Raw genomic sequence first — 13,537 nt, forward strand, 5'->3', positions numbered from 1 at the left:
CCTACTGATACATCGGCTATGTATACATCTACTGGTCGGGGTACTGGTCGAGGTTCTCATATGACCCACAAAAAGAGTATTGGACGGGGCGGTGGTCTTGTTTGTCATTATTGCAAGGAACCAGGTCATACGAAATGAGACTGCCCGAACCGCCCTCCTGGAAGTCAGCCACCTCCTTGTCCCAAAGCTCGTTTGGCTGCCGCTGGTGAGACTTCAGGTCCAACCGCCACTCCCACCTACACAGTTAGCGAAGAAGACTATTGTCGTCTCCAGCAGCTTCTAGCCTCTCAGACTCCTGCTCCTGTTCCTGCTCCATGTGCCAATACGGCCGATTCAGGTACGCTTCCTAGTCCTTCTTCATCTTGGATTATTGATTCGGGTGCCACTCATCACATGACTGGGAACTCGGGTATTCTGTCCAACCTTAATAAAATCTCCCACCAACCTGTTCGACTGGCTGATGGGTCTTCCTGTCCTGTACTGGGGGTTGGATCCATTAACACCTCATCCAACTTAAACCTCTCGTCTATTCTATATGTTCCTAAATTTCCCGATAACCTTTGTTCGGTAAGCCAACTTACTAAACAACACAATTGCTCTGCTAAATTTTATCCTACTCACTGTATCTTTCAGGAACTAGGGACGAACCGTCTGATTGGCACATGTTTTGAATCTGGAGGCCTCTACCGTTTAATCTTCCCGTCAGGTCCTACATGTTCTACAGCAACTGCCTCAGTCAAGGAGGACCACTGTCGATTAGGTCATCCCTCTACAGCGGTTATGAGGCAAATGCGTCCAGATTTACCACTTTCGTATTTTAATTTTCATTGTGAGTCGTGTCAACTTGGTAAACATACCAAGCGTCTTTATCCCCCTAGAGTGTCTAATCGAGTCAGTTTTTGTTTTGAACTTTTGCATTCTGATGTATGGGGGCCTTGCCCTACCAAATCTACTTTGGGTTTTGAATATTTTGTTAGCTTTATTGATGACTATTCTCGCACTACTTGGATTTATTTGATGAAATCTCGTAGTGAAATTTTTTCCATATTTCAAGAATTTAATGCTTATGTTCAAAACCAATTTAACACCACCATTAAAACTTTCCGATCCGATAATGCTAATGAATATTTTTCCACCGACTTTTCTTCGTACTTGAAAAACAACGGTATTATTCATGAATCATCATGTGCATATACATCTCAACAAAATGGTGTGTCCGAACGCAAAAATCGTCACCTATTGGATGTTGCTCGCACACTCATGATCCAATCACGTGTCCCTCATCGTTTTTGGGGAGATGCCGTTCTTATAGCTGCATATCTGATTAACCGTATGCCCACACCCGTTCTTCACGGTAAAACACCTTTTTCTGTACTATGTCCCACTGGTACTCCTTTTCCTCTCGCACCTAAAGTCTTTGGTTGCGTTGCCTATGTTCATGACCATCGTCCGAAAACAATCAAACTTGATCCCCGAGCCCTTCGTTGTATCTTTGTTGGTTACTCACGGGTTCAAAAAGGGTATCGGTGCTATAGCCCATCTCTTCACCGATACTTTACTAGTGGCGATGTCACTTTTAATGAGCTCTGTCCTTACTTTCCTGAGTGTTCCACTCCTGTTTCTGACCCATTTCCTGACCTCGATATACCCACATCTCCCTTCATCCCCACCATTCCTGTGTCAGTTCCTTCTACCGATCCAATCTCTACTGATTCTGACCTACCGACAGAATCTCCGCCACTGCTTTTCACATATGCTAGGCGAGGTAGGGGTCAAACATCTGCGACTCCTGAATCACACCCTGGCCACGACCCCGAAATACCCTCCGATACTCCGCCTACATCTGAGCAATCCACACTTCTCACTACTACATCCTTACCCGATCCACCAACCTCTGATACACCCGTTTATGATCCTCCTGGTGCCCCACTTCCCGATATACCTATTTCCTTTCGCAAGGAACCCCAGACATGTACTCGTTACCCAATTCAGGACTATGTTGCCTACACCCACCTATCTCCTGAATCTCATGCGTACACCACTACCCTTGATTCCTACCCGATTCCCAAAAATGTGACGAGCGCTCTCGCTCACCCAGGATGGAGACAGGCTATGGAAGATGAAATTGGGGCTCTAAAGTCCAATCATACATGGGATCTTGAAACACTTCCTAAAGGAAAGCGTATTGTTGGTTGTCGTTGGGTGTTTACGGTTAAACTACACCCGGATGGCTCCCTACACCGCTTAAAGGCTCGGTTGGTTGCAAAAGGGTATTCTCAGGCATATGGCATTGATTACGATGAAACTTTCTCTCCGGTTGCTAAAATGCCATCTGTCCGTATTTGTATCGCTCTTGCTGCCATTAATCATTGGCCGCTCCACCAGCTTGATGTCAAGAACGCCTTTCTTAATGGTGTTCTTGAGGAGGAGGTATATATGGAGCAGCCCCCAGGGTTCGTCGTTGAGGATGAGGCCTCGAAAGTTTGTAGACTACGTCGTTCTCTATATGGTCTTAAACAGTCTCCCAGGGCATGGTTTGGTCGATTCTCTAGTGTTAGGGGACAGTTTGGGATGACTCGGAGTGCCTACGATCACTCTGTCTTCTTTAGACACCAGAAAGGGAAGAGGATTATCGTAGTTGTTTATGTGGATGACATTATAATCACAGGTGATGACGAGGTCGGGATTTCCGAACTCAAGCAGTTTCTTCAGTCTCAGTTTCAGGTCAGCGACTTAGGTCGATTGAGGTATTTCCTTGGCATAGAAGTATCCCGCTCTCCACAAGGAATACTTCTCTCCCAACGAAAGTATGTTCTTGATATGTTAACTGAATGTGGCTTACTGGGTTGTAAACCTGTTGATACCCCAATGCTTCCTACAAAGAAACTCCTCCCAAAGGAAGGAGATCCAATGAAAGATCCTGAGCGATACAGACGGTTGGTTGGTAAACTTAATTATTTAACAGTCACACGACCGGATATCTCCTTTACTGACAGTGTTCTGAGCCAATTTATGGCTACACCATACACCGGTCACTGGGATGCTGCCCTTCGTGTCTTAAGATATCTTAAGACCTCACCTGGCTTGGGTATATTATACTCCGATCAGGGTCATTGTCGTGTAGGTGCCTTCACGGACGAAGGAGATGGTCGGATATCAGGGTTCTCAGATGCAGATTGGGCAGGTTGTCCAATTTCTCGACGATCTACCACCGGATATTGTGTGTTTGTTGGAGGAAACCTTGTATCATGGAAGAGTAAGAAGCAACACACGGTTTCCCGGTTGAGTGCCGAATCGGAGTATAGAGCCATGGCAGATGTAACATCAGAGATGACATGGGTTCGTCGTCTTCTCAGAGAGCTCGGGGTTGTTTCTAATGACTTGATGAGGTTATACTGTGATAATCAGTCAGCTATTCACATAGCCAAGAATCAATTATTTCATGAGAGGACAAAACATATTGAGGTCGACTGCCACCTTATCAGAGATCGGGTAGTAGGCACACAAATTGATCCTCCTTCCATTCAACCAGTTCATGTGAAGACAAATTTTCAGCTAGCAGACATTCTAACTAAACTGCTCCAGAAAGCTCAGATAGATTTTATTTGTAACAAGTTAGGCATGATTAACATCTATGCTCCAACTTGAGGAGGAGTGTTAATTGTATTTAGTTAGGGTTTTAGCCCATATAGTTGGCTAAAGCCCATGGGCCTTTTATGGGTTGTTAGCTAGGGTTTAGTTGTGTATATATAGATGTTGTTGCTTATGTATTTCTTACACCTTCAAGTAATAAACATTACTTCACTACAACCATTTCTTTACATTTATTAACAGAACAAAGTATGATCGGAATGGTTTAGTAATATACTAATCTTGTTTGAGTAGTTGGCTTTGCATTTGTTTTGTCAGATAAGATGTGAGTATTAACCTTAGCTTTTGCTACACACTTGACAAGTCTTCAACTGATTTTGCTTTGGTAAGGACATTGGTTTATAGCTCGTCTCTACTTACAGCGCTTGATCTTCACGAGCTCTTTCTCGACACATACTTGAAGGAAGTTGACTAAATTCAGGTGCAAGGGGTTTGTCAATAAGATGGAAGAATGCATGGGTGCTTGTGATTGTATTATTACATAACTAAATAGTTACTTCATATTGCTTACAAAAAACAATCCCCTTGTAAATCTCGCAATATTTAAATTTGTTAGTTCACTAATCAAATTGTGATGGCGATAAAATAAGTATTTTTTTCGTCTATAGAATGGCCGATTGGAGGATCTCCCATAAGGGTGTGCGTAGTGGGCGAGGCATCTGGGCGATAAGGAGGAACACTAAGAGAACATGGTCGGAGTCACACGTCTCATGAATCACCATGACTTGCGTGACATCCTTAATACTTAGAAGTGTAACCATATTATTTTCACAAAGAGAACATGGTCACGTTGAAAACTTAAAGTTGTGATTCATATGGCGTTTAAGGTGGTATGCTTTGGCCTAATAGGTTTCACGCCCTTTCCGAACTCTTCAGGTAAGCAACCGGGCCCCGCGTCTAATTGAGATTTATACGCATTACTTATCCTTAGGTTTCAATAACCTTGGTGTCAAGAGTTAGGAAAACAAGCACGTCCCCCTTACTGTTACTATATACCCGTCACATAGAACCATCTTTAAGAAGAAAAACTATCGGAAAACCGAAAAAAAAATCTATTATTGAAAATCTTTGTGTACATGAGGCGTAAAATTGATAATAAAATAATAAACAAGCGCATTGAACAATCAAATAAGGCCCACATAATTTCTAATCATGCAACCTAAATAATTAAGCAAATAAACTATAACTAACTAGAACACTACGTCTAATGTCCTATCATATAGTCACGGCTCTGATACCCGTCTGTAACACCCCGGCTTAAGCGGAAACGCCTGAGCGTAACGTACAGATTGCTCAAAACACATGTGACACTATTAAGTGACAATAATATCATAAATTCATTCAAATCTCAAGTACACAAGTTGATCAAATAAACAAATACAAAGAAAGGAAATAAAACGAACATCAACTTTGTTTATTATTTTGTTGGTACATGATGTCAGTAGTTCAGTATATAGTGTCTGTAATCGAGTTAGTATGTTTTATATTTTGTATTAAGCGAAGTTAGCTCACAAGTTCGCTTATATAGGCGAACTTGTGGAACAAGCGAAGTTAGGGACAACTTCGCCTAAACATGTTAGGCGAAGTTGTCGTCTAATATAAACATATAGCTGCGGCTAGGTTTAGAAATCGATAGTTTACGAGTTGTTTAGAGTTTGTGTAATCGGTGATCAGAGAATCACGTGTTTCCAGTTGCAATACAACGTGTCTTTGTTTATTGTAACGTGTGTTTGTTTGTGTGTAATCGTGTTCTTCGTCTTCTACACCATAAACGAGTCTAGGAGGATTCCGCACTCCTAGACCTCGTGCGGATCTCGTATCGATCAGCGACGCCCCGGGGGGACTTACAAGTGGTATCAGAGCCTTAGGCTCTTATGCTATGGTTCGAGATCTGCGTTTTGGTGTTTCTGGCACGTTTCTGATGCGTTTTTGGCCGAACAGCCGCCGCAGGCGAAGTTATGGGGTTCAGGCGAAGTTGTCGCTTAAATTTTAGGGTTTAGGCGAAGTTATCAGTCAGGCGAAGTTATGGACAGGCGAAGTTAAGGAGGGGCGAAATTGACTTTTAGGCGAAGTTGACTTTTAGGCGAAGTTGACTTTAGGCGAAGTTAAAAAAAAAAAATTGTTTGGAGTTTTTGTCTGTATGGCCAGGTGTACACGATTATTGTGAGACCGAAGACGTTGTTCCGTCAACGAGTGAAACTTGTTATCTCTTGGTCTTACGTGTGAACAAATACGTGTCAACTCTGGATATGGAGTTGAGGTTGTGAATGGGATATTGATTGAAACTGGATATTGACACATATTTGGGTGTTTGTGGGCAATGAAATAGTTGTTGTTCGAGGTTGACCAACTGAAGAAAGTCAAATTGAACTGAAGGTTTTCGTCATTACTGGATTGCGGTCAGAGCATATTATTTATGTTATTTTCAAGGCGTTCGAGAATTGGATCCTGAAACGTGATGCTTATTTATTAAAGTGAAAATTCTGGAACAAGTTGGATTTAATCGGGAATTAAAGTGTTTATGTTCTTGATCGTTATCCCTGGTGATTGAAGATGCTTCGGATTAATTAATGGTCATGTGTGTTAGATTCTGTCAAGGTGGTTTTGTGATGAAATTGATCACTTGATGTTGAGTAGTTGAAGATTAAACCTTATCGTATGCCGACATGTTGGTGAAGTTAGAAGAACTTCACGTGTTGGTGAAGTCAGAAGGACTCACGTGATTGGTTGAGATGATCAATTAGGCACGGGGATGCATGCATTTCAAAGACCTCAATCTATATAGTCGGAGAAGCTTACACTGAAGGGGAGATCTGATATGGAAGACGCTGGGTGATTGGTAGATTTGTGAAGCTACAAGACAGTTTCAGACACGGCTGGTTGAAGAGCAAACAGAAGATCATCAGTTAAGAGGGAGTCTGTTGGTGCATGTTTTGTAACAGATGATCTTTTGTGTTTGTTAGAATTGAGAGCAACGGTCAAAGGGGAGTCTGTTGGTGCATGTTTTGTAACAGATGATCTTTTGTGTTTGTTAGAATTGAGAGCAACGGTCAAAGGGGAGTCTGTTGGTGCATTTTGTGACCGTCGCTATGCAATTCTGATCAGTGGAAACGAAGTACGAAGTTAGCAACTTCGCCATAGGCGAAGTTGTAACAACTTATGCCATAGGCAAAGTTAGAACAACTTCGCCTTAGGCGAAGTTATAACAACTTCGCCTACAGGCCCAAGCCCAAGCCCGCGAAGTTGTGTATCTATATATAGGTGTGTCTTGTTTAGAGTTGGGAATCCAGAAAGTCAGAGTGTTTTGTGATCAGTTTAATTGTCTAGAGAGAAACCGAGAGGGAGAGTCGTGTGGGACGGCCCGAGGTAGAGCTCACCTCGGGTCGGACGTGTTTTGGTTTATGTTCGGTTTGTAACGTGGTTTGATTATTATATAAAAGATCTGCAGATTCGTTTATCCCATTCGTGTGTTTGTTCGTGTGTTTGTTTGTGTAATCCCTACGTAAGACGAGATGCGGAATCCCTACGTAATATCTCGTGCTACGTAGGTGCGGAATCCCTACGTAAGACGAGATATTCCGTGTAGATCCGGCTGGGAACCTACAATTGGTATCAGAGCTTTTGCTCGTGATTGTGTGGTTCAGGATTATCACGCGGGTGTAGAAATCGTTCCGTTCGACTATTCGAGGGACGAGTTTACCGAGTTTTTGTGTCCTACTCACCTCCCACCATCAAAAACAACCCATTACACCTTCGCATACCTTGCAAAACGTCAAAATCAAACCTGCAAAATCATCGTGTTCATCAGGCGAAGTTGCCGCTACTGTTTGTAGGGTTTAGGCGAAGATATAAGGTTAAGAGAAGTTATCCACAACTTCGCCTACCTCACAACTTCGCCTATATAAGCGAAGTTATCTACAACTTCGCCGATTCAGGCGAATCTAAAAAGAAAGCGAAGTTACGAATTCAAGCGAAGATAAGACTTAAGCGAAGTTAACTTTAACTTCGCCTATAGTACTGTTAAGAATAAAATTTTTATTTTTCAGGGTTCTATTGTGTTTTCGTTTCGTGAAAGATGACTTCTATAAATATTACGGAACTGGTAAAGATGGAAGTGGAAGCAGGTTCAGCTACTAAGGCACCGAAGATGCTTAAGGGAACCGATTTTGTGGCGTGGAAAGATCGGTTTGAGCAGTATGTTAAATATCAAGACGCTAAGATGTGGGTGTGCATTCAAGATGGATACATTCCACCAACTGCTTTGTATGAGGGTCGTGAATAGATTAAGAAATACAATGGGATGGAAGAGGAAGAGAAGAAGATGTATGAGGCTGAAAGCAAAGCTCATGCTGCGATAACAATGGCTCTTCCACAAGAGATTCTTCACACCTTCAGGAAATATAAAACTGCTAGAGAGCTATGGGAAGCACTTGAAAACCGATTTGAAGGCAATGTGGGGATTCGTGCATCCAAGATTAAACTACTCAAAACCCAATTCTCGGTGTTCAAGTATTTGAAGAATGAATCACTTGATGATATCATCACGAGATATTATCACCTGATGACCGAACTCAGCAATTATTCCATTGCTTACAAAGAAGAGGAGATCGTGGAAAAACTCCTTGATGCTCTCCCACCGAAATGGGAGATGTACACTGTCTTGATGAGAGAAGATAAAGAGTTTGCCGACTATGACTTGGAAACAGCAGTCAACAAACTACGAACTTTTGAACTTAACATGGTTCGAAAAGAGACACCAACTGATCAGGTTCAGGATCCGGGAATGTATGGTGCGAAAGTTAAATCAAGTTCAAGTTCGAAGTCTGAATCATCTGCTTACTACTCTAAGGGAGACTCGGGCGCTAACTCAACACATGAAGGTCATGTAACTCTCAACATGGATGGTGATGTGTGTTTTGTAGCTGGTGGAACAAATGCTTCTAAACCTCAAGCAACCAAGGGTAGTTTCTCTTCAAGTGTTCCGAACAACTACTCTCAGATGCCCATGAGTGTTAAATCTGCTGAACAGCAGTTTGCTCTTTATGCATCTTTCATTGCTTCGTATGAAAATTACATTAAAGGCAAGATTGTTGATCCTGCAACTTTAGACGAAGACTAAGATCAGATCGATGCTGATGATCTGGAAGAGATGGATCTGCAGTGGCAGATGGCGATGATTGTAAGAAGGGTTAAAAGGTTTATGAAGAAGACTGGTAGAAAGTTTGTTGGTGAAAGACCAGGCTTTGATAAGTCAAAGGTGCGGTGTTATAACTGTCAACAGAATGGACACTTTGCTAAAGAGTGCACAAATGAACGTGTAGAACGCAGTCAGAACAGGTCTACACAACAGAGTGGTGGAAGTAGTGAGAATAGGGCGATGATATCCAGACAGAACGGGGAATACAATTGGAATCTGCATGTTGAGGAAGTGTTCGAACAGGCCAATTTGGCGAACATCAAAACTGTAGGAAGTGAGAAAGTGACTGGAGAAAATCAAGCTTACATGGCAGAAGTGACAGATCAGCTCTCCGAGGTAAGTACTAGACTCCCTTGCACGAAATGTGAAAATCTGTCTGAACAATTGACAACAATAACTGATCAGTTTGTTAGTTTGGATGCTCAATTTAAAACATTAAAAGAAGATCATCATTACACTAAAACTAGAGAAAACAGTTACAAGGTAAAAATAAAAGCTAGTGAAAAAGATATCAGAAGTCTTAAAGCCAGTCTAGCTGAAAAAATACAAGTAATTGATCTTAGCTATGAAGTGTTAGAAGAGAAAACCAAACTAATAGCTGAAAGGGATAAACAGATAGCTGATCACCAGGTGAAAGTGGTGGAACTAAACAGAAAGCTTGAGCAATTTAGAAATTCCTCTGCTATACTTGATCACCTTGTAAGTGATCAACGTTCCCCAGTTAAAAGGGGAGGAATTGGATATAATGAAGTTCCACCACCTTATAATCATAACTATACTTATGATCCTAGTAATCAGAAATTTGTTGATGTTGAAATTGGCCAGACAGTTCCTGTTAAGGTTACGATTAAAGATCCAGAAGTTAGTAAAGGCGAAACGAGTAAACCTGTTTCGAGTGTTAAGATTTCTGTTCCTAGTTTTGTCTCATCAAATTCGGACAAGTCATCCGAGTCGAGTGAGACAAAACAAGAGGCAGTGTTACCAAAACGTGGAGAGGAACATAAACCAAATGAAAAGAATTCTCCACTAAACCCGTATGTCCTACCATATGTTAGACAAACGGGCAGTAATGCAGCCTCAACATCTAAAACAACTGTTGATACGAAAGTTGAACACAGGAGTTGTTTCAGATGCAATCAATTAGGACACCTGATTGCTGATTGCCCTCTGAAGCAGAGATTCAGAGGTATGAGGTCTTCGAAAACTGAGAATAGAACTAACAGTAAGTACTATAATGGTAAAAATGAAAACTCATCAAAGTTCAGACATTCGACAAATCCAGGTTTTCAAAGAAATCGATCTCAGTTTTTCCCTGTTAACAACCAAATCTTTAGTAATAAATCATTTAATTCACGATGGTTTGGATGGCCTCATAGTCAATCTACAAGAAGGTATCCTATTAGGACTTACAGAAATCATTCTAATACTAACTTTGGACAGCCAAAGTACGGGATGTATCGACCCAAGACCAATAGGTCTTGGGTCCCCAGATTTTAATCCTCTGCTTTAATCGTGCAGGAACAGTTGAACAGGGCTGCAAACAATCTATGGGTTGTGGATAGCGGCTGTTCCCGGCACATGACGGGTAACAAGAATTTGTTACACGAATGGAAACCTGTTCAGGGAGGAAGAGTAAGTTTTGCTGGAGAGAGTGGTGGAAGGATTACTGGAATTGGGACGGTGACTAATGGTAAAATAATGTTAGAGAAAGTGAATTTCGTTGAAGAACTGAAGCATAATCTGCTGAGTGTATCGCAGATCTGTGACAAAGATTACACTGTGCACTTTACCAAGAATGAAGCGATCGTACTGTATCCTGGTTTCAATATACCAGAGGATTGGATAGTAATGAAGGCTCCAAGGGAAAAGAATACGTATGTTATGGATATGAGGTCGACTGAGATGGCAACAGAAGAATCTTGTCTTCTGTCAAAAGCAACTGAATCGGAGTCCGAGTTATGGCATCGAAGAATGGGGCATATTCATCTTCGGAAAATGAACTACATTGTCAAGAATGGGCTGGTGCTGGGTGTTCCCTTGAAAAATTTCAACTTTGAAGACCAATGCTTATCGTGCAAAAAGGGAAAGCAACACAAGAAATCCCATCACACCAAGAAGGTTAATTCAATAGTCAGTACCCTAGACCTACTTCACATGGATCTCTTCGGTCCTGTGAATGTAAAAAGCCTAGGTGGAACATCATACTGTTTGGTGATCACTGATGATTTCTCTCGATATTCTTGGGTATATTTCCTGAAGACAAAGGATGAAACGGTGCAGATGGTAATAAATTTGATTACCAAGGTTGAGAATATTATGGGGAAAAAGGTTAAATACATCAGGAGTGACAATGGGACAGAGTTCAAAAACTATCAGATGGAGATTTTCTGCTTACAGAAAGGGATAGACCACCAGTACAGCGCTCCGTATACTCCGCAACAAAATGGGGTGGCTGAGAGGAAGAACAGAACGCTAATTGAAGGAGCCAGAACTTTGCTGGCTGATTCGAAACTTCTTGTGGTGTTCTGGGCTGAAGCTGTTGCTACAGCCTGTTATATCCTTAATAGAGTTTTAACTGTTAAAAGATTGAATAAAACATGTTATGAACTTATGCATGGGAGAAAGCCTAACTTGAGTGGTCTCGAACCATTCGGGTCCCCGTGTTCGATATTAAAGACGAACTCAAAATTTGGTGAAATAGCCGACGAAGGTATTTTAGTCGGATATGTTGTTGGGACTCCCAACAGACGAGTCTTTAATACATCGACCAGCAAGGTTGAGGTGGTGTGTAACGCTGATATCACAAGTTACAAATCACCAAAACCAAGCACGGGACCCGCTGGGGCTTTCGACTATGATAGGCTTTTTAAATCTTTTAACATGCCTTACTTGGATTGTGCAGAAGTTGATGAGAGAATAGCTACGAAGATGCTTTATGATGAGGAAGAAAATGTTGTGCAAAGACCGCTGTACGATGAATGTCAACCTTCCTCGTCAAATGCTGTCGATACCCCTGCTGCCTCTACAGAAGAGAAATTCTTCAATCCGTTTCACTCTCAACAACAATCACCCATTGATGAGCTACCTTCGAACCTGGAAGACAATCTGCAAGTCAGTTCGGTTCCGACTACGAGAGTTCACAAAAATCACCCTTTGGAGAACGTGATAGGTGATCTGTCCGACGGTGTACAAACAAGACAAAGCTTGAATGAGCACACCTGTGTTTACACAAGCATTAAAGATACAGGCATCATTAACAAATGCTTATACACCTGCTTCATCAGCCAGATTGAACCAAAGAACTATCAAATGGCTCTCAAGGACAGTTCGTGGGTCGAAGCCGTGCAAGAAGAGTTAGCCCAGTTCAAGAAGATGGAGGTATGGAATTTGGTTGCAAAACCGAAAAATGTGCATGCGATTGGCACAAAATGGGTTTTCAAATGCAAGAGAGATGAAAAATGGATAATTATCAGGAACAAGGCGAGGCTGGTTGTAAAGGGTTTTAATCAGTAAGAGGGGATCGACTACAATGAAGTGTTTGCTCCTGTGGCGAGATTGGAAGCGATTCGACTGTTTTTGGCATTTGCTGCACACAAGGAGATGAAGGTTTTCCAGTTAGACGTGAAGAGTGCGTTTCTTAACGATAAAGTCGATGAGGTTGTGTACGTTGAGCAACCTCCGGGTTTTCCTGACCCAGACTTTCCTGATCACGTGTACAAGCTAAGTAAAGCACTGTATGGGCTACATCAGGCCCCTCGTGCTTGGTACGCAACTCTATCCGATTACTTGCTTGAGAATCAATTTGAAAGGGGAAAGATCGATAGCACACTGTTCTTTAAGAGAAAAGGAAGCGACTTTCTTCTGGTACAAGTCTACGTGGACGACATCATCTTCGCTGCATCAAAAGTCGCCATGTGTCAGGTTGATCAGAAGAAAGATGGGATGTTCATTCATCAGACTAAGTATGTCCATGACGTTCTCAAACGCTTCAAGATGGAGGACAGCACTCCATTTGATACTCCAGTTTGCGTCAACCATAAATTGGGTGCTGATTCAGACAGTGATGCAGACGTGGACCCCACCCAATATCGAGCAATCATAGGTTCTTTAATGTACTTAACTGCTTCTAGACCTGATATTATGTTTGCAGTTTGTCTTTGTGCACGCTTTCAGGCAAACCCAAAGGAATCTCACTTGAAGGGTGTGAAGAGGATATTGCGGTATCTCAAAGGCAAGCCTAAGCTGGGGTTGTGGTACACGAGAGGAGGAGACTTGGAGTTGGTCGCCTACACAGATTCTGATTATGGAGGATGCAATCAGAATCAGAAGTCAACAACAGGTGGATGTCAGTTTCTTGGAGGCAGATTAGTGTCATGGCAGTGCAAGAAGCAGACCTCAGTCGCCATTTCAACCTGTGAAGCAGAATACATGGCAGCATCGAACTGCTGCTCCCAGGTTCTTTGGATACAACAGCAATTGCGCGATTATGGTCTGAATTTCACTCATACTCCTATTTGCATAGATAACACTGCTGCTATCTCAGTAACTAACAATCCCGTAAAGCATAGCAAAACTAAACACATTGACATCCGTCATCATTTTATACGGGATTGTGCTGAGAAGAAATTGATTGTGCTCGAAAAGGTTGATACGTTAGATAATTTCGCTGACTTGTTTACTAAAGCGTTT

Source organism: Bidens hawaiensis, unplaced genomic scaffold (genome assembly GCF_021521415.1).
Source record: "Bidens hawaiensis isolate Kalapana, Puna unplaced genomic scaffold, B.hawaiensis_p1.1 tig00007049_1, whole genome shotgun sequence".
NCBI classification, from domain to species: Eukaryota; Viridiplantae; Streptophyta; class Magnoliopsida; order Asterales; family Asteraceae; genus Bidens; species Bidens hawaiensis.